Source organism: Cyprinodon tularosa, unplaced genomic scaffold (genome assembly GCF_016077235.1).
Source record: "Cyprinodon tularosa strain WSP-4 unplaced genomic scaffold, ASM1607723v1 ctg130, whole genome shotgun sequence".
NCBI lineage: Eukaryota > Metazoa > Chordata > Actinopteri > Cyprinodontiformes > Cyprinodontidae > Cyprinodon > Cyprinodon tularosa.
The window spans coordinates 1,835,001-1,856,985 of record NW_024038115.1 but is presented as its reverse complement, the minus strand read 5'-3'; the positions used below and the strand labels follow the sequence as shown (position 1 = coordinate 1,856,985).

The 21,985-nt window shown below is 40.1% G+C and overlaps 1 protein-coding gene across 2 annotated transcripts in view; it reads left to right on the top strand.

Annotated features, from left to right (window-relative positions):
* The first annotated feature begins 1,109 nt into the window (after positions 1-1,109).
* Positions 1,110-21,985, top strand: part of slc20a2 (solute carrier family 20 member 2) — a 65,988-nt gene continuing 45,112 nt past the window's right edge. The window contains exon 1 of one of the 2 annotated variants that reach the window (XM_038277319.1): positions 1,110-1,412. The gene's annotated coding sequence lies outside the window, so the exon portion shown is untranslated. The remainder of the gene's footprint in view (positions 1,413-21,985) is intronic. The other variant, XM_038277316.1, reaches the window with a different exon arrangement.

Below are 21,985 nucleotides of genomic sequence, written 5' to 3'. Positions count from 1 at the left end.
ATAATCAATTTATGTAGATATTAGTACTTGTAAGTATCAATTATATACAGAATGTTTATTGATACAACCAATGGCGTAACGACACAACAGTAAGTAAGCAACATTATCTGGGTGGGCCCCATATGAAGTACAACACCCCGTTCTTCCAGCAGCGCTTCTTTCCTCTTTCTTTTCTGGAATCCGCTTAAGTACCTCTCTTTGGTATCCATCGTCGCTAACACATTGTACGTAACGGTTTTAATCTACGCTCTAGATTATCCATACTTCCAAGTTGTAGTTAAAAAATAAAATACTCAAATACATAGTTTTTTAAAGATCTATATTGTGGTTTGAAACATAATATATGAGTGTATTTTTTACCAACAGTCTAATGAACTATACGCAGTTGGTGTTGGTGTCACGTTTAAAAGGCTCACCGTGTTGAAATCTGGCATGTGTTGGGGTATAAATACGTTCTGGTCAGTCAATCTAGTATCAGGTTGGTTTAGGAGGAATTTTTCGGCACCGTTATATCTGCAAAGAAACGTCCTAGTCCACAATTGCGTAAGGGACCCACCAGGTGTCAGTGACGGGGCCCCTAAGAAGTCGGGGGCCCCTAAGCAACTGCAGTCTCTGCTTAGCGATAGTCACATTGGATACGAGTAGGTAAGTAATGACAACAGAAAAGATTTACGCCCCACATCTCAAACCTGAAAGAATTTTTATCCGCTATACTTTTTATCTAGAAAGCAGGGATGTTTGTGTGTCTATTTGTTAGCAAAGGCTGTAGGAACGTATAGGTTGTCTTTATTTAGAAAATATGGATTTTTTGCTTGTTAAATTTCCGTTTGGAACAGTGTAGATTTATCACCCCTCTGTTTGTCCTGATTATTGCCTGGCCACCCTTGTAAAAATCTTCTGGCTACGCCTCTGGTCCAGAGGTGGGGAAATGATTGGATGTTTATGGATCATATATGGATACCAGAAGGTGGATTTATTTAACAATGTTGTTAAATAAACATATATAGTAGATATTTTATTCCCTTATGGTGTCACCTTGCACTGACCAGACTGACACAGACTCTCTCCTCCCCTATATGCGCCCCCCTCCTCTCCGTCCTTCATCTCCAATCTGACATCCAGCGCGCAGAAACGCGCCGCCGCTCTCCCCCCTCCTCCTCTTCCAAAACGCCCCGGATGAGACCAGCGGCAGCAGGCGACATTCAGAGCTCCATGGTCGTGTGATCCGGTCAGACATAGAGCGCAACAATCATCGGATCGGACTGCAGCAAAGGGACCGTCAGCCACTGCTGGAATCCTGACATTTTCCACGCAGACGCGGTTCTGAGAAAATCCGCGCAGAAGACGAACAGGCGAGGAGGAGAGTGAGGCGAAGTGGCACATTTCTCCGCTTGCGGTGTCCGATTTCCTCGGTAAGTACATTTCATTTTGAGTCAGAGAAAATAAAAACCCAACAGTCCATGTGGGTTTGTCTTTTGGATGGCATTATTGTCCAGACCAGGGTCTTTCCTTGCGCGTTTCGCGTCTGCGTGGGCTACATTTTAGGAAGGAAACGGGCCTACTGAGTGTGCATACAGCGCAACATATACATGTTTTTAAACGAGCTGCTCCTAATAACCATAAAGTCACTTGGACTTGTATCCCCTGTTGCTATTTTTCTAACCCCTCGCTATTTTGCTATTAAAGTCTCCGCCTATTATCTCCGTATAAGCCCTTTGGGAAAATGTTTCCAAATCTGAGTGAATGGACTTTCACGTGTTTTAACTCTACAGCTGACAATAGCAGCAACTCATTCTACTTCCTCTGCAGCCACACCGTCTGATTTGGACTATTAGGAGAATCTGCAAAGGACGCGTAAAGGCGAAAGCTTGTCTCCAAAACATCCTTTCACCGTCGATCAAGTCATTTTTGTTTTCTATCAATCCAGTTTGTCTCTCTCTGTTGAGCATTTCGGAGTAATGTTTGTCCTTGTCCTGGGCATGCGCACTAAGCGATGCCTATGTTCCCCATTGCCCAATAATAGTAGTGACATAAGAGGACACTGTTATTGAAAGTGCCAGAAATGCATCAGCAATCCCTTCTCTGATGGGTACATTTCCCAAGAGCTGGTCTGCTACTGACTTGATGTTTTTAATAGCGCATGGTTAAACGTTTTCAGTAAGATTCAGACACAAAGACTATGATCACATGCAGACAGGACAGGTTTGTTATTTATCGTAAAAATCCACTTTTTTGCCATGTTTAACATATAGACTCTCAATGGGAATGTGAAGTGTTTGCAGATTACATAAGAATTGAGAGAAATGTATTGTTTGAAATCTTATTGTTGGAGTTTGGTGTGCTCAGTGGTGTAGTGGGTTGTGGGCAAGAAGGTTCCTGGTTCGATTCCCAGCCCGGGGTCTTTCTGCATGGAGTTTGCATGTTCTCCCTGTGCATGCGTGGGTTCTCTCAGGGTACTCCGGTTTCTTCCCACAGTCCAAAAATGTGTCTGATAAGCTAATTGGCTTCTCTAATTTCTCCTTAGGTGTGAGGATGAATGGATGTTTGTCCTGTTTGTCTCTGTGTTGCCCTGCGACCTGTGCAGGGTGTACCCCGCCTTTCGCCCATAGACAGCTGGAGATGGGCACCAGCACCCTTTGCGACTCCAGCAGGGATAAAGGGCTGGTTATACTCCCGCAGCAGTGTGTTGCAGTGAGCTTGACTGCGACAGGTATGACACAGATGTTTTTGGTTTATGCCCAATTTTGAAGCATGGTCTGCACTATGTTATTCCATGCTACAACGCAAGAGGAACAGCTGCAAACTAGGTGTGGGTCTAGATTTGGCCAAGGCGGTGAGGAAGTGGAAAAACGCAAGGGGCAAGTCTGTGCGACATCTGAGGGACATGAGGGTGAAAAAGAGCGGGGATCCAGGTTGAAATGGGGTCTCAGTGTTCTCGTGCACCTCGCTCTTCTAGCTGGTCCATCTACAAGAGTCGTTTTCCACAATGACGGTCATACAAACAAAACAAGCTGGTAAGGTACCAAACAGGAAATACGCAGAGTATAGTGCAGATGTAGAATTGACCAATCAGAGGCCTCCTCTCTCTCCTCCCTGTGATGCTATCTGCAACACTGTCTGCAGTCACCTACAATTATGGGGAGGTGCACCAGAGTGTCTGTAGAAGGGGGTGTGGCATATCTGCGTTAACACACACACGCAGATGACCTAGTTTCTAAGCATAAACCAGGCTTAAGTCGTAACCGAAGATGGATGGATGCTTGGAGTAAATTTTACATGGCGGTATTCTTTATGTTTGTTGCAGTTCCAGTTTTGGACAGTTGACCCTATAAAGTCTCTCTAATTTTAATTATGAACAGTTTCTTGTTGGTAAATTATAATAATTGTAGTTGCCTTATCAACATTTTCAGCAGTAATCAAAAGGCAGATTATTAAAAATGACTTTAAATAATCTGTGAAATGCAACAAATGGACTCTTGTTAATGTAAATTGATGAATAGTTGGTATGCATCGTCCTGAGAGAGAAAGCTCTACTTACACCTAAAAACAGGTATTTACAAAATGACCAAAACTAGAAATATAAGACGTGACAAACAGAGCCGTACGGCTGTCATTCATATTGGCAGCATGGTGCAGTATAACCTCCATGTGATCAGCAAAAGGAACAACTTAGACGATAAACCCTAAATCTTTCTCCCTTATTTGTAAACTAACTCCAAGGCATTGCCCAAAAACCTTGCCAATTTAAGTTTTGATTTAAGTATTTTAAGCTCTGCCTTAGAAGGGAATGATATTGACCTCCCAAAAATAGGATGTTGTCAAATTTTGGCTGGCTGCTGTATTTGTTCTGCAACTGCCAAGGTAGTCTGAATACTTTCGTACTCTCTGAGTTTATCTCTTTTTTACGAGATTGAAGTTTAGAAGAATTGGGTGTTATAGAGTAACTAAATTCTAATAAGAAAAAAAAAATAGCGCTTCTGGCTGCCTGCCATAACCAAGTTCCTCTGTCTCTACAAATAGCACTCCTTTTTTTGCATGAATTTGGTTTTTCAGTGTTAATATTGATCAAAAACAAGTATCTTTAAGCCTGCAGCTAGAGGATATATCCTTATGCCAGTCAAAAGCTTGTCACAGAATCAGATGCCAATTCAAACCAAGAAATGGGCACATTGCTTCCATTAAGACAGGAAATGAAGGGGTTTAACAAACAGAAGATGTTAAAGGTTTAGGGGAAGACTTTTACAAATTTTTGAAAAGACCCTCCCTGTCCACTTAAAAAAAACGCTCATGCACAACCCTGTACCCGTTCCCGAGGGGGAACATCTTTTAAACCTGTGCAAGAGCATGCGGAAAACGACTCGTGAAGTTGCACCAGCTAGGAGGGCGAGGTGCACGAGAACGCTGGGACCCTTTTTCCACCTGGATCTCCGCTCTTTTTTGCCCTCATGTCCCTCCGTTGCCGCACTAAACTTGCCCCCACATCTTCACCGCCTCGGGCATATCTAGACCCACAGCTGTTTCGTAATTTTCCCTCTTGCGTTGTGTCAGGAACAACATAGCGCAGACCACACTTCGATATTGGGCATAAATCAAAAAATATCTGTGACACACTCTGCGGGGAGTATAACCAGGCCTTAACTCTCCCAAAATGTAAACAATTCTTGGTTTAGAGTGTTTGAAAATGAGACTCAGTAAGTCGCTATCTCTTGTAAAGTTGCAGAGAGGGTTCATTGGAGTTCTGTTGTCCAATTCACATGTTTGGAAACATCAAGTTTGCATCCCAGCCTTTTAACAGATGTAGCTTTGTTGGCTTCCCCAAGACATGATTTTTCAGTGCCATTAAAGCGGTTCCTTGGAACTTTTTAAATATCCATCGATCCATCCATTTTTCATCACGCTTATCGAGAGGGGTGCTGGTGCCCTTCTCCATTTCTCAACGAGAGGTGGGGTACACCCTGGAAAAGTCGCCAGTCTATCGCAGGGCAACATAGACACGGACAGGACAATCAACCATTCACACTCACACCTAAGGAGAATTTAGAGAAGCCAATTAACCTAAAAGTCATGTTTTTTGACTGGGGGAGGAAATTGGAGTACCAAGAGAGAACCCACGCATGCTCAGGGAGAACTTGCAAACTCCATGCAGCAGTCCCATGCTTTTTAAATACTGGCTTTGAAATACACAGAGCAGCATAATTTAAACATGTCACTCAGTTTTTCAGGTCTTCTATCTAGAAACTGAAAAAGTACATAAAAAGTTACGCCAGGTGATGATTTTAAGACACACACACAACAATTGTTTTAAAATTGCAGAGAGCTTTATGAGTGTTTGATGGTAGTTGGTTTAGATGATAATGGGAGTTTATTTACAAACTTACAAAAAAATGTCTAAAACTGATTAGTTAGCTAAATATGATATAGACATGCATAATGTATTTTCTACTTCATATTGTACTAGGCAATAGCAGTGGGTTTAAGTTTTGTGAGTTAATGAATGATTAGTCTTTAGTCATGAGAAAGTTTGTTATGGGTTTGTTTTATTTCAGCTATATATTGTTTTTCTCATGCAATGTTTTCCTTTAAAAATATGAGCATACTAACCCAGCCAAGGCCTCCTACTGTGATAGCTAAACATTGATTGCCATATCTTGGCATGTTTTAAGAGGCTGTAAGACAGATATGGAACTTCAATGAGATAAGATAGGTAAATTAACCACTTCCCTCTTTTTACACACTGACATTGTATGAACAATGGACTGTCTGGAGTTTTGTTGACAAATTTCTTGAGACGCTATCCCTGCACTACCTCAGGAGTGTTTGAAAACATACAAACCCATTTTCAGGATGTGCTTATGTGATCTAGCCTTTTTTTTTAAAGCACATCAAACAGAGCTATTGTCTGTCTCTTTGCATCCTCATTAAAATGCATTTAATACCTGCTTTTCTTGAAGTGCTCTTCAAGGGGGTTTTACTGTTTTTTTTGTTTGTTTTTTTTTCACAAGCATTGTGCAAGAACTCAAACCCAAATATAGACTGTTGAATGCTTTGGTTTTTAGTTAGCAGCAGTGCCTTTTGTTTCAGCATATGGTTTAGCCACACTCAGTCACAAATATGGCTTTTGCGGTATGGCTTTTTATTGAAGGCGTTAAGAACTTTTATCTGGAGGAATTGAGGCAGGTACTGGAAACACATACTTTGACTGTACTTTGACCTGGCTTTTGTGAGTGTTGTCCTTTTGGAAAAGAAAGAAAAGCAGGAGTGATTCACACTAAATTCCAGGTGCTGTGGTGACGGTGTGCAGCCACAGCCCTGGCCACGCGGTCAAAGGAGGCAATGCTACCCATAAAACCAGAAACCTCATTACACACACACAGCAATGCATGTCTTATGTAAAGATAAGTTGGGCATCTGAAGCTTGTGTTTACAGATGTGGGATTGCTCTGTTTTCATGTTCAACAGAATGTCAGATGGACTGGACTGGTTTTCATGGGGGTATGCTTTCTCTGTATGTGTTGTTAGGAAGTTTTCATTTTCTAAGAACCATTTGCTGTTAAAGAGTCATTGCTTGACTTCAATTAAGAATTAAATAATGTCTAAATGCAAATGTCCTTCACTTGGGCTAAAGGGGCAGGTCACAATATATTACCTCCTAGCATTCCGTTATGCAGGATGCATCTATCTAATAAGGCTTGTGAATGGACATCACAACAAATGGCATGCTGACCTGCCACAGATGTGACCCTTGTCTCACAAAGGACCCACCTCCCAAAACAAAGATGTGCCACAATTACCGGATTCCAAGATAAATACGAAGTATTGCATCATAGTTAACGGATTAAATCTATATGTGCAAAGTGAGTGGACAAGCAATCTCCATGAACTGCAAGAGGAAACATTTTCAGACGTTTTGGCTTTCTTGTTTTTTCGGACTGAGTCACTGTGAGTATGAGCATCTCCGAAACATTAATAACTTTAAGGTCTTCATCAGTTCACCAGAAGATGGGTGTAGGATCTGTCAGGGTCAAAAACCAAAAAATTTCATTCTAACAAAGGTAGGTGAACATCACATGAACACAAACAAACAAACCCTCTAATGCTGGGTTACTTAGACAATGTGAACCCCAAAAAGTGTTGTTGCATGTTGTTCCTGGTAATGAGTGTAAAAAAAAACCCAAATTAATTAAACTAGTCTGATTTCAAATTGTAATTTATTATTCTCTTTTACTTAGACCCCCCTGTGTGAAGTGAATTGTCTTCTCTAAATGTGAGAACCTACATTTGTTTCTAATGATGTGTAAATTAAGGCTTCTGTGCGCAGACATTTTAACAATTATCTTTATCATGATTATCATTATTGTTACTTTAATTGCAGTCTTAATTTAAAACTGTTTTAACTTAGGTTTTAAATTTTTTGAACTTCCAATAAACTCTGGGTCACCATAGGTTATTATGGCTAAGTGGACTCTGCACACTGCAGCTGTAGAAAGTTGAAGTAAGAGTGCAGTTTCAGGAAACAAAAGTAAAAGCTGATGCTTCCAATGCAAACAAGGTACACACAGAAGATGAGCTTCCCACTGTGGCAGCTAAGAAGATGGCTTGACAGGTTGACAGTATAGGAGAGAGTTATGCTGGATATACATCATCATACCCCACATATAATGTTTTGAAACATGATATTTAGGCATGCGTATATTTATGTATGTATGTATGTATGTAGACACAGAGTGTCTATATCTATTATAAAATGAATAATATAAAATATTCACTCCCCCAACTCAATACTTTGTGAAACCATCTCTTCCAGCTCTGCACATCCAGGACTGAAATCTTTTCCCATTCTTCTTTGCAAAACAGCTTAAATTCAAATTAGATGGAGATTTTTTGAACAGCAGTTCTCAGATCTTGCCAGATTAATGATTGGGTTTAGGTTTGGACTTTTACTGGTCCATTCTAATACATGAATGCTAAAAGGTAAGCCTTTGCCCAAGCCTGAAGACTTTTGCAGACTCCAGCAGGTTTTCTTCCAACATTGCCCTGTGTTTGGCTTCATCCACCTTAAATTTAAGTCCAGCCATGTTCCTCTCCCTTCTGAAGAGAAGCGCCCCAACAGTATGAGACTGCCACCAACATATGTGACAATGTGGTGTATTCAGAATGATGGGTTTTCTGCCAACCATAGTGTTTTGTATTTCAGTCAAAAGTTACATTTTGGTCTCGTCTGACCAAAGCAGATTCTTTACATGTTTGCTGTGTCCCTAAGATGGCGTATGTGAAACTGCAAATGAGGCATATTATAGTTTTTATTTAATTTTTTTTAAAGCTTTTCTTGAGAACCACTGCCACTCTTCCTTGAATACCACATTTGTAAAGCACAAGACTAATAAGCCCCATTTACACTACGCTTTTAAAAGCGTGCCGAGAGCGGTCCAAGCACGGTAACCGCGATAATTGTTGAGTGTAAATGGCACGCACAACTGAACCGGACTGCGCCAGACACACTGAACTGTCCTAACATGGTACTAGTTCAACAGTAGTGCTCGGAGCATTTCAGTTCTGGCTCAGTTCTCAGATAACAAAGAGTGCATGAGCAGACCGCGTCATCTCCTTATAGTCAGCCTCCGTAATCATGAAATTTTAGACATTCATAAAAATACAAGCTTCCATACCTTGCCACATGACTTCCAGTGATGATTCTGCTTAGCAGTGTGATGATCCTCAACTCCTGTCGTTGCTTCCTGCATTTGTAAGCCCTGATTAGACTATCATTTGTCATATCCACTTTCCAAAAGCCGACTCTGTCAAGTAAAATCACCAAAGATTGCCTTCTTCGCCTGACTCTCCACAAGCCTCCTGAATGTTACAGCCACCGCATCTTGAAGTGCTTATTTACCCCTAGAGAGCAGTAGTACCGTAGATCATCACTAGGAGGTGGGGAACCGCTCTAGCAAGGTGTGTAAACGGTCGTAAGGATCCAAGCTCGGCTCACATAACTGATCCAAGCTCGGTAAGGATCGGTTTTCAGAGGGTAGTGTAAATTGAGTTATAGTTGTCCTGTGGTCCTATTCCCCCACCTGAGCTGCGGATCTCTGCAGTTTCCCCAGAGTCACCATAAGTCACTTGGCTGCATCTCTGATCGTTTCTCTCCTTGTTCAGCCTGTATATGTAGATAGATGGCCTTGTCTGGGTATGGCCTACCCTTTCAATTCCTGGACGATGGATTAAACAGTGCTCTGTTGGACTTTTAAAGCTTGGAAAATCTTTTAAAAGCATAAGCCTGCTATAAACTTTTTCAGAACTGTAACGTTTGATACCCAATGTTCTCTTAACAAATCTTTGGTGGTTGTAATGTAAGAAAACATGGAACATTTCAAGGGGTATAAGTAGGGCTGGGCGATAATTCAATAACGATATATATCGATCGATAGACGTGTGGCGCAATAGAAAAAAATAGTGTCGATAAAAGTTCGATAAAAAAGAAACGTAGTTTTCCTTCCTTCTCATTGTAGCCTAGCATGTAGGTTTATGCTAGTCACTGCTTCCTCCCAACCAATCACAATCGCGGACCCAGGCACGCCGTCACCAAGCGCCGCCCTCTCAAACCACAACACAGAGCACATGAAGCTGTGCAGCAAGGAGAGGTGGAGGAAATTGTTCCAAAGAAGGTTTTTGTAGTTCGGCAGTCTGGCAGTATTTCGGTCATGGCAAGTCGGACCAAAAACAAACCACAGTCATCTGTAAAATGTGTCGGGAACCAGTGAAACCAGTCTGATAACGAAACCAACTTTTTTTTATCATCTCAGCCGCTCACAGCCGCAGGAGTACGAGCTGTGTAGGCCCCGGGGCGGCTCTCCTCCGAGGAATCTTCGGAAAATATATATATATATTCAGTTCTGGGCAGTTTCCCACGTAGTTCTAACAATTGAGATAAAAATGCTGACGGGCCAGAAACTTCAAAGTAATAACTCAGGTTAAAGCAGGAAACGGCGGTGGTGGGGGGGCATTTATTTATTTGTTATATTTATTTTGGTCACTTTTCTGGTCACTTTAGTTTATTCTTTGTCAGTATTTAATAACATAACTCAGGTCTCTTAAGTTATTTTTCTTTAAAACAATTCTGTTATGGTTAAAAAAGTTGGTTAAATAAAGATTTAATTCGAAGTCTGTGTTTGTGTTTTTTATTAAAATTAAATCATTTAGCAATATTATAAAAAGTCCAAGCAGAGCTGCACATAAAATATGGTTTCAAATCTTTTCAATGATTATCGATATCGATCAATATGCTTTTTTTTTTATCGATAAGCTTTTTTTCTATATCGTCCAGCCCTAGGTATAAGTATTTTTTCAAGCTCCTTACTTTATTAACACTGCCCATGACATGCCTTGGAAAAACACATAGAAGTACTATAGAGTTTAACATTATCATAGCAATGCATTGTAGAAGGGTGGTATGGGAAAGGTTAGAGGCAGGTGGCTTGGTTAAGCTCTGTGGTTTTATGTTATACAGCATAAGAAACTATAAAATAGAAAAGGATTGTTGGGTTATTAACTGCCTAAATCACTTTCATGACAGGATGGATAACATTTCGCAAGTTGGATGCCTTTTTTTCCTTTTTTGCTTTCTAGCATGACAGCAGCACTGTGGAACACAGCTGGCTAAGCTGTCAAAGAGACATCAGACAGCATGGATGGTGGCAGCTGTAAGACGAGCAAACATCACCTTAAGCAGTATTTGTAGACATTTTTATGTCTTAATGGGATTTCAACACAGTCACAATGTTATTAAATCATATTTAAATCGTTGATTAAGGCTAACTTTGCAGAAGCTGAACAGCTACACACCTAGACATTTACTTCTGTGTTTTCCAGGGATACAAGCTCATGAATTTCTAGAAGCAGCATAGATCTAATACAACAGAATGTCTTAATGATTTGACCATTTGCACATTTGTCAGCTACCATGCTTTTTTTTTTTTTTGCCATTTATCTATGTTTTAAACATTCTTTCCGGGTCACTAGGAGACTGTGGACCATCTCTGGAGGTCATAGGGCAGAGGTGTCAAACTGGTTCCAGAAAGGGCCCTGTGGCTGCAGGTTTTCTTTCCAACCAAGCAATAGCACACCAGACTCCATTCATCTCATCAATCTTAACACGATGACTTGATGAGATGAATGGAGTCTGGTGTGCTATTGCTTGGTTGGAAAGAAAACCTGCAGCCACACGGCCCTTTCTGGAACCAGTTTGACACCCCTGTCATAAGGGGAGAGGCAGGATACACACTGGGCTGGTCGCCAATCCATTACAGGGGAACACAGAGCAAACAAACATGAATGCACACACCCAATTTATGGGCAATTTAGAGCACCCAGTTAATCTAAATTGCTTTTTAACTGTTTGAGGAACAACCTGGAAAGAGCCTTGGTACACACAGAGAGAAAATATGAACTTGGATTTCTTTATACGGTTATGGTGAAAAGAAAGGTATTAGAAATGCAGTTTACCTCAAGCCATATAAGGAAAGATAAATCCTCATTAATGACAACATACCTGTACCTGGGAACCTGGTCATGGCTGCATTATGCTGTGGGGATACTTTTCAGCTGAGACAAGGAACGTGGTCATGGTTAATGGCTGGATAGAATTTAATACAGATGATTGGTGGAGGTTTACATTTTGCTGTTGGATAGAAATTCTATTCATACTATATGCATTACAGGATAAACATTTGGATAATTTAAGCTCAGATCTAGGTCCAACTTAGAATCTGAGTTCAGACTTGAGATGGAATTGTTCCTAGTTTACAATGTTATAGCAGCAACAGGCAAAAAGGTTTGACAAAGGGGAGGAATACATAGGTCATATTTTGCTGTTTTAATCCTTGAAACAATGCATTGTTTTTGTGACACTACATAGTTTGAAGCTTTGCATTGATCAGGCATATATATTTCCTGACTTTTGGTGTGATTTGATCAAATGTAGAGCAGCTGGCGAGATCTGGATCCTTTTGCAGGACTATTTTTAGCAGTATTAAGAAGGAGCTATCTGTATCTGCAGATAAGAGCTATTACATCGTATAACTAAAATAATTTGACCGTTAAAAGAGAGCAGGAAGAAAAAAAAAAAAAAAAAGCCTTATGAATGCGTTTAAGTTCAGTTTCCATGATGGCATGGCTCCGTGCAGGCTAGTCCTTCTGCCGGGGGGCGTGTCAGTGCCTGTGGGTGGCAGGGCAGTTGGCACTTGGATCAGGAGTGTCACAGTCGGAGAACAGTCTGCCGCTCTAATCAACCCACCTCGCCCTTAGAGCACAATGACTCAGTTATGTTAGATCCCTGTTTTGCCGTGGCATTGTCACATGATTAGTGTGATCTTCATGCTGCGTGCGTTGTTGTGCTTGTATTAATTATGCTAATCCATTCTGTAATAAATGCCTGGTTCAAGTAATTGATCATATGGTGCAAATATGATGTCATTGTTTGTGATTATTAAAGGCATAAAGCGTTGGGGTAAGCTTTAAGGGTAAAAGTTATTTATTTGAGGTTATTGTCTTGCAACATGTAAGTAACTGCTTAAGGGAGCTCCTGTTCCCTTCTTAGCATATAACTGTTATAATATTTGCTTGCTGCAGTAATTGCAGTGGTTTTGTTGTTACCCAGCCTTGCATATCCGACCCAGAGGTGACCCTCGATCATGCTGAGATGTGTTCCTGACATTTCCTAAACGAATGACTGTGGGATCCCTAACTTGTTTTGAAAAAATGTTGGAGTTTACAGCTAGAACTCATTTTGTAATTAAAAAACATTTCTGGTGGTTGGCTCCAATTTAGTGTTCCTGTTCTCATTTAAGCCATAAACCCTTATCTTAGTTTTATGTTAGTGCACGTTGAGAGGAGATTTAACTTATTTTCTTCTAAAACAAGAAAAGATTATTCATACAACTTCCTGCTTCTCAATTATCTTGCTACTACTTCAGTCGTATGTTTTTGGTCTTTTTGGCTCTTTTACATTTTGTGCGTTTTTAAACTTGTCTATTTTGTTCTTAAAGGAATAGTACACCCAAAACATGATTAGCCTTCATTTTCTACTCACCCCCATGCTGAACAACACTCTGGAGTACTTTTTTGATATCTCAAATGCATCTGGAGATCTGGGAGGTTTCTTGCTGTCTGCTGACATTCAAATAATGGAGGTCTATGGTGCCCGAGACAGAAAGGTCCATAAAAGTCCACAAAAAACGTGTCAATATTCCTCCATACTGCTCGTCCAATGTATTCCAAGTGTCCTGAGTGGGTAGCATCCAGAATTTACTCGAAACGAAGTCATTTAGAATGTTTTTAGAGCATAAACAGTAGTGTATAGGATTTCCTGAAAGCGCGCGCCTGCGCGTTCACGACGCTACGGAAGCCGGCAGACCAAACCAGATGAAAGTGCGCAGACGCTTACGTTGTATGAATGCAGTTCACACAGGAGATCACATACAGGTCATTCTTTATGAGGCCTTCTCTCCAGTGCATTTCAGCCCGTTGCTGGCTACATTGGAAGTTGTCAAAATTACGCAGCATAATGGCTGCAAAAACTATTTTTAAACACATTTACCCCCTTGAAAGAAATGTGTCTGTTTGAGCAGCTTGAGTCGGTACTATGAAAATATTGACCCCCTGTTCACTCTCCCCTCGCCCTATAGATTCTGTCGTTACATTGAGTGTGTTTGCAGTAAGGTGAACATGTGCACTCTGCCCCTTAGCAGAGATTAACCTTTGAAGGCAGGGGTGGTGGGTACGGGTTTGGAAGGATTCCCAAATTGCTGACCTGTCAAGTTAAACTGGCTGATTGTCTGTGTTGTCTGTGTTTTTTTCTATCTTATAGTTTGCATTTCAAAGGTAGATATGAATGTCACCTCAAAATATGGAGAAAGAAATAGGTGTTGGCTTAATTGGCTAAAAGGCTAAACGGATAAAACATAAAAGAAAGAAAATACCCTGCTGGGGAATATTGAGCAGGGCATACATTTAAAAAATATTTTTATTATATACAAAGTTTTATAAATTACAATTGAGATTTGAATACTTAAACTATTTACCTTGTTAATCCATTATAATACATAGGGCTGCAGGACAGTGATTCTAAAAAAACAAAAATTGCAATGAAAGGTTAGTTACCATTTTAGCTTCACCAGATGTTTTATTTATTTTTTTGATTCCCTTCTATACTCACTATTGCACAACGTCCCCACCACTCCCTGCAAGCGTTAACATATTAGCCCCTAAAAATATGCACCAGGTGTGGGCTTAAAGGGCAGTTGGAATGGCCAGTTGGCCAAATATATCACCAAAATGCAAAACATGAATGCCTGACACCTGAAATGTGAGATCCTACCATATAGTCATGCTTCCTTTGTATTTACAACATACATACTTACTTAGTGCATACATTGATTTTGTGGAAGTTGCAATTAGATTTATTTTACAGCTCTAAAAATACCAAACTGCAATAAAAATAAACTGTTGGTTTAAGTATGTGAAGACAAATGGCTTGATTAGATATGTGAAATGGAATTAGGAAAGAAAAAAACACTTATGCATATCTAAAAAATATGTGTATGAAATGGAATGTGTTGAATTGATGCATATTCACTTGTATCCTCTTATCCTCTTTGATCTGTTGTTTTCGGACACATTTGTTCGCTTTACTCAGCCCCTAAGAGCTGTTTTGTGGTCTTACTGGTAGCCTTCTGTGTATCATTGCACTGTCACACAGAGCGTCTCTTGTTTGGGCTCTGGCCTCATGTTAACTATGCTAATATCAAGGCTTACTGCTGAACTGCCAGGCATTGTGGTTTTGTCCCAGAAAAAAAAAAAGAATAGATATCATGGATATTATTATCCTTTTCCTCTTTGTGATGTTCATCCATATACACTATATTGCCAAAAGTATTTGCTCACCTGCCTTGACTCACATATGAGCTTAAGTGACATCCCGTTCCTAATCCATAGGGTTCAATATGACGTCGGTCCACCCTTTGCAGCTAGAACAGCTTCAACTCTTCTGGGAAGGCTGTCCACAAGGTTTAGGAGTGTGTTTATGGGAATTTTTGACCATTCTTCCAGAAGCGCATTTGTGAGGTCGCACACTGATGTTGGACGAGAAGGCCTGGCTCTCAGTCTCCGCTCTAATTCATCCCAAAGGTGTTCTATCGGGTTGAGGTCAGGACTCTGTGCAGGCCAGTCAAGTTCATCCACACCAGACTCTGTCATCCATGTCTTTATGGACCTTGCTTTGTGCACTGGTGCACAGTCATGTTGGAAGAGGAAGGGGCCAGCTCCAAACTGTTCCCACAAAGTTGGGAGCATGGAATTGTCCAAAATGTCTTGGTATGCTGAAGCATTCAGAGTTCCTTTCACTGGAACTAAGGGGCCAAGCCCAGCTCCTGAAAAACAACCCCACACCATAATCCCCCCTCCACCAAACTTTACACTTGGCACAATGCAGTCAGACAAGTACCGTTCTCCTGGCAACCGCCAAACCCAGACCCGTCCATCAGATTGCCAGATGGAGAAGCGCGATTCGTCACTCCAGAGAACGCGTCTCCACTGCTCTAGAGTCCAGTGGCGGCGTGCTTTACACCACCGCATCCGACGCTTTGCATTGCACTTGGTGATGTATGGCTTGGATGCAGCTGCTCGACCATGGAAACCCATTCCATGAAGCTCTCTGCGCACTGTTCTTGAGCTAATCTGAAGGCCACATGAAGTTTGGAGGTCTGTAGTGATTGACTCTGCAGAAAGTTGGCGACCTCTTCGCACTATGCGCGTCAGCATCCGCTGACCCCGCTCCGTCAGTTTACGTGGCCTACCACTTCGTGGCTGAGTTGCTGTCGTTCCCAAACACTTCCATTTTCTTATAATACAGCTGACAGTTGACTGTGGAATATTTAGGAGCGAGGAAATTTCACGACTGGATTTGTTGCACAGGTGGCATCCTATCACAGTTCCACGCTGGAATTCACTGAGCTCCTGAGAGCGACCCATTCTTTCACAAATGTTTGTAAAAACAGTCTGCATGCCTAGGTGCTTGAATTTATACACCTGTGGCCATGGAAGTGATTGGAACACCTGATTCCAATAATTTGGATGGGTGAGCAAATACTTTTGGCAATATAGTGTATCTGCTGTTTGAGCTTCATAGCTTTAATGAGTCAGAAAGTTGCCACTGTTGCCTGAGGTTACTGAGGTTTAGGAAAATGTTTGATGGCAAAGCGTGGCCATCAGACAAATGCATGGAAAAATCTGCTCTTAGAAAAGCAAACCATGCTGTTCCTCCAACGCATAAAAATGTCCATGATTTTAAGGAATGCTTCTGCACTGCATCAGCTACAAAAGAGACAAAGGCTGCTTTACTGATAAAGTTATCGCCTGTTTGTGTTTTACGGTACAAATGGACAGCAGGGGCATTGCTCCATGTAAGGATGAGCAGCTGGCTGACTGGTCACTGCGCTCGCTCATGTGACAAGGCTATTTCTAGCCAAATCATTCCACCTCCTTTCTGCCTTTAGCAACAAGGAGGAGTGGTGGATATGTGACACCTCAGAGCAGCCAGGCTGGTCTGTGTGGGCATTTATCAGAAACTAGAGGTATCTGCCCCCCCTTCCCTAGACTCCACCTTTTGTAAATGGATGTAACCAATTTCTGTAAAGCTACTCCTGGCAATTACATAACATTTATTCTTTTCAGGATAAAAGGGAAATTTTAAACGCAAAGCTGCAATTCTCCTAGATATTTTTGTCCAGAGGTTTAAAGCCATTTTGTAGGATATCTTCAGGCCAGACCATGTTTTTTTTATTTTCCATTGATTTAACTTTTGTATTATTGAAGCTTTAACCTGCCAATTCTAATCACTGCTTATTTAGTTTTGTCTTTGAGAACTCTAAAATTGTTGCTGTTACACAGGATTTTACTTTTATTTGTAAAAGAATCAGAATTTGAAATTGATTTTAGAATCTTATGAGAGTTAGTAGCACCATTGGCATTGCTAATAATAGCAGTTTTATGCATATTTTCTTGACGCTAAAGATTTCTATAGCTTTTAACCTTTGAACGTTTAAACTCTCTGATTAATGAACGTGCTAGTTTTGCAAAGTTTAAGAAAAGGAAATTAAACATTTTTGCTGTACTCCATCCAACCTTACTGTTGTCTGCTTGAAGTCTTGCTCTCTCTTTCAGCTTTACATGCTTCCACGTATATTCTTAATTTTCTTCTTAAAGAGCTTTCATCTTTGTGCTTCATCTAACTTTATTTTCAACCACTTGCTTGTAATTAAAATGCAAATTTTACTCATCTTTTTACCAAGTAACAGCATTTACAAACAAAGGGCATTGTGAGGCTAACCTTTTAGTGCTTGGTATGTTTCTCCTATATATTAGAAAATGACTGAACTGGATTTTTTAAGTTCAGCTAATATCTCTGTCTAGTGAAAAGTCCTGTGAATAATTTCTGCCTTTAAAGATATTTGGGATGAAAAAACCTAAACAAAACATTGTCCTTTTATTTTACTGACTTGAGATTTCATCCTATTGTGCAGTATTATGGCGAATCCAAAAAAGAGGTTGACTCCTAATCAAAAATTAAGCAATTAAGATAGACAGCTATGAAAATATTCAAGAACAACAAAAAATGTCCCCAGAGGCGGTCAACAATCGCAGCTGTCCAAACAAACATCACTGTTGGAGAAACCCTCATACAGTGACAACAAATGTTGTTTGGTGACTTTAATGGGCATAGATTTTCTTTGCACGTTTGATGATTTGCTAAAGAAAAATACTGAACGTTTTAACGACTTTATTTTCCGTCAGTTCAGATCTACGTATAGAGCAAATATTTGCATTATTTACCCCACTACCCAACGTCTGCACATCTCTCTGAAATGCTGAATATTGACTCTCTGGGTTCAGGGTGATTCAATCTCTAATGAATCACTCTTTGTGTCTGCCTATTTGCGGATGCTTTCAGAAATGACCACAGATTCTCATTGTGGTTAACCCCTGAGGTTTTTTGGCCACACATCTAAAATGCTGAGATGATGCTGCATCATCCTGGAAAATATTGGGTTTATCACTGAATTGTCTGGAATGGTCAAAGGCTTGTAAAAGCCAAATATTTTTATGGAGTTTTTTGTGTTGTTGTTCTTTATTTGTGGAGAATAGTATAACTCACATACTGGATATATCAAGATGCGTCACTGCTGGAACAATGATAACTATTGGTTAAGCTTACCCTTTCTTGTCAAGAAAATGGTCTTCTAGTTGTCTTGAACAGCCATCAGTTAAAGAAAAATCTATTTTAGACACAATTTTTCTTTGGGTCTCCTTTGCTGCCCTTAATTCAATAAAGATGTCCTGATTATTGGTTTATTCAGATCTACTTTAATCCATCTTTCACAGTCAAGAAATCTCTTTACAGGTGGACATTGTTTTTTAAGCAGATCTGTGCTGCTTTTAAATCTACAAGTGACTGTCACTGCCACATCTTTTTGGTATGACTTTTAAAAAGAAAGTAAATACTATGTCAAGTATCTATGCTTTACTTACGTACGTCTGAAAGTTACCTCATAAGGGTAGGTAGTTAGGGATGTCCCGATCTGATATTAGCCAAAAACTAATATTGGATTTTATCGGCCGGCATCTAAAATCTCAGATATTTTCATGCTGGTAGAAATGCTCTGCTTTAGTTAAGTTTTAGCAATTAATCAGTTTATTTTAAATGGCTCAGTTGTTTTCATACCTTGCGTTCTTGAATTTACCTGTTTTAGTAACTTGATCAAGCTTTTCCTAACGATCTGTACCAGGGGTTTTCAACGTTTTCCAGGCCAAGGACCCCCAAACTGATGGCGAGATGGACCGGGGACCCGCTAATTATATATATATTGTTTGAAATTTTGTGATATTAAACTGGTCCTATAGTCACTCTATTACATATGGAGATATAACGAAAGTAATTTTGCCCTCGGATTATTAAAGTATTTCTGATTCGGATTCCTGGTTGATGGGACTGGTGTTGTGAATGAAACGGTGCCCAGCTTAAAAGAGCTCCTGTGTGTTGCTGAATGTGTGCATCGATGACAGAAAGACATCTTCTGCTTACATTTATTTGTTTACTACAGTGTGTTGAATTCATGTTAATGTGTATTTAAAGACATTTCAATTAGTGGTAAAAATTGCATGGGAAAAAAAAAAAAACATATCATCCAGAAGTACAGGTGCTGGTCATAAAATTAGAATATCATGAAAAAGTAGATTGATTTCAGTAATTCCATTTAAAAAGTGAAACTTGTATATTATATTCATACATTACATACAAACTCATATATTTCAGATGTTTATTTTGTTTAATTTTGATGATTACAAATGACAACAAATGAAAATCTCAAATTCATCATATCAGAAAATTAGAATATTACTGAAGACCAATAAAAACAAAGGATTTATAGAAATGTTGGCCAACTGAAAAGTATGAACATGAAAAGTATGAGCATGTACAGCACTCAGTATTTAGTTGGGCCTCCTTTGGCCTGTATTACTGCAGCAATGCGGCGTGGCATGGAGTCGATCAGTCTGTGGCACTGCTCAGGTGTTATGATAGCCCAGGTTGCTCTAATAGTGGCTTTTAGCTCTTCTGAATTGTTGGGTCTGGTGTATTGCATCTTCTTCTTCACAATACCCCATAGATTTTCTATGGGGTTAAGGTCAGGAGAGTTTGCTGGCCAATTAAGAACAGGGATACCATGGTCCTTCAACCAGGTACTGGTAGATTTGGCACTGTGTGCAGGTGCCAAGTCCTGTTGGAAAATGAAATCTGCATCTCCAAAAAGTTGGTCAGCTGCAGGAAGCATGAAGTGCTCTAAAACTTCCTGGTATGTGGCTGCGTTGACCCTGGACCTCAGAAAACACAATGGACCAACACCAGCAGATGACATGGCACCCCAAACCATCACTGACTGTGGAAACTTTACACTGGACTTCAAGCAACGTGGATGAAGTGCCTCTCTTCTTTCCCTCCAGACTCTGGGACCTTGATTTCCAAAGGAAATGCAAAATTTACTTTCATCAGAGAACATGACTTTGGACCACTCACCAGCAGTCCAGTCCTGTTTCTCTTTAGCCCAGGCAAGACGCTTCTGACGCTGTCTGTGGTTCAAGAGTGGCTTGACACAAGGAATGCGACAGCAGAAACCCATGTCTTTCATACGTCTGTGTGTGGTGGTTCTTGAAGCACTCACTCCAGCTGCAGTCCACTCTTTGTGAATCTCCCCCACATTTTTGAAGGGGTTTTGTTTCACAATCCTCTCCAGGGTGCGGTTATCTCTCTTGCTTGTACACTTTTTTCGACCACATCTTTTCCTTCCCTTCGCCTCTCTATTAATGTGCTTGGACACTGAGCTCTGTGAACAGCCAGCCTCTTTAGCGATGACCTTTTGTGTCTTGCCCTCCTTGTGCAAGGTGTCGATGGTCGTCTTTTGGACAACTGTCAAGTCAGCAGTCTTCCCCATGATTGTGTAGCCTATAGAACTAGACTGAAAGACCATTTAAAGGCTTTTGCAGGTGGTTTGAGTTAATTAGCTGATTAGAGTGTGGCACCAGGGGCCATCAATTTTGAACCTTTTCACAATATTCTAATTTTCTGATATGATGAATTTGAGATTTTCATTTGTTGTCATTTGTAATCATCAAAATTAAACAAAATAAACATCTGAAATATATGAGTTTGTATGTAATGTATGAATATAATATACAAGTTTCACTTTTTAAATGGAATTACTGAAATCAATCTACTTTTTCATGATATTCTAATTTTATGACCAGCACCTGTAGTACCTCCATGTACCCCTAAGGGGTCGCTGACCCCCTGTTGAAGACCTCCGTTCTATACTATAAAATATGTGATAAAAGCTGGTATGATTTTTGCTCATATAACTCTCAAAGCTGCAATATCGATATTGTATCAGAGATTTAAAAAATTGTCTTAGGAAACCCCTGGTTGGTATGTGGGTCATTCTTAAATTTGTAGAGAACTTGTAATGACTGATGGATATGAAAAACAGAGGTGTAACTGACCTCAGATTTAACAATGGTAGGTCTACATGGAATTTTTGCTATGTTTTAGACCTGTTATGGGGACAATAATAATTCTGCCCTTCAGAAGAGTCTAAAATGTCCACTTTTAAAGTAAAGCTCCACACCTGCTAATTTTCCCCTGACAAACCATCAAAATGCTCAGCACGCAGAATAAAGTAATGCAATTCTTGAGGAACAATAGTTTTCCCAGGGTAATGTCAGAGTGGAAAACTAAGGGAGATTAAATGTTAGTGAAGCATTGAAGCTTGGTTCCCTGTCCTGTTTTGAGTGAAGACATTTTTATGTTTACATTCAACTATGTTATGCCTTCAAAATGACAAGCACAAGTAATACAGTACTAGAGAGATTACTCAGCTTTACTCTAAACCATAGTCAACAAAACAAATATGTAACAGAGAACCATAAACACCTATTGGCTTCATTTTTATTTCTGCCAGTGAGTTTCCTCATTTTATAAAATGTCCTGGTCAATTGTGATTTATAGCAGGTGCTTTATGGAGGGTTGTAAAAGGATAAAAATGTTGTTGTAGCATTTCAATGTTGATCCTTAGTTTTAATGTAGAACAGTATTAAGGGTTGGGTTATCTAAAATGTTATAAAAGAAAGAATTTGTTTTGCTTTTTTTCAAAGTCTCGTCTGCCTTTTCTGATCGGAGCCAATACTCAGGAAACACCAAATATTGAATAGAAACATAGCAGATATACAATTAATTTCCCTAAAATGCTATTTATTGTTGGCTTTTGTGACTTTGCTTTTGAGAAGCTATCCTGCAGTTGTTCTCCTAAGTGTTTTTATTTTAAGGCAACAACTTATAGTTAGCTGCATGCGGGCGGGATGCCTGGGAAGTTCCACCTGAAAAAGA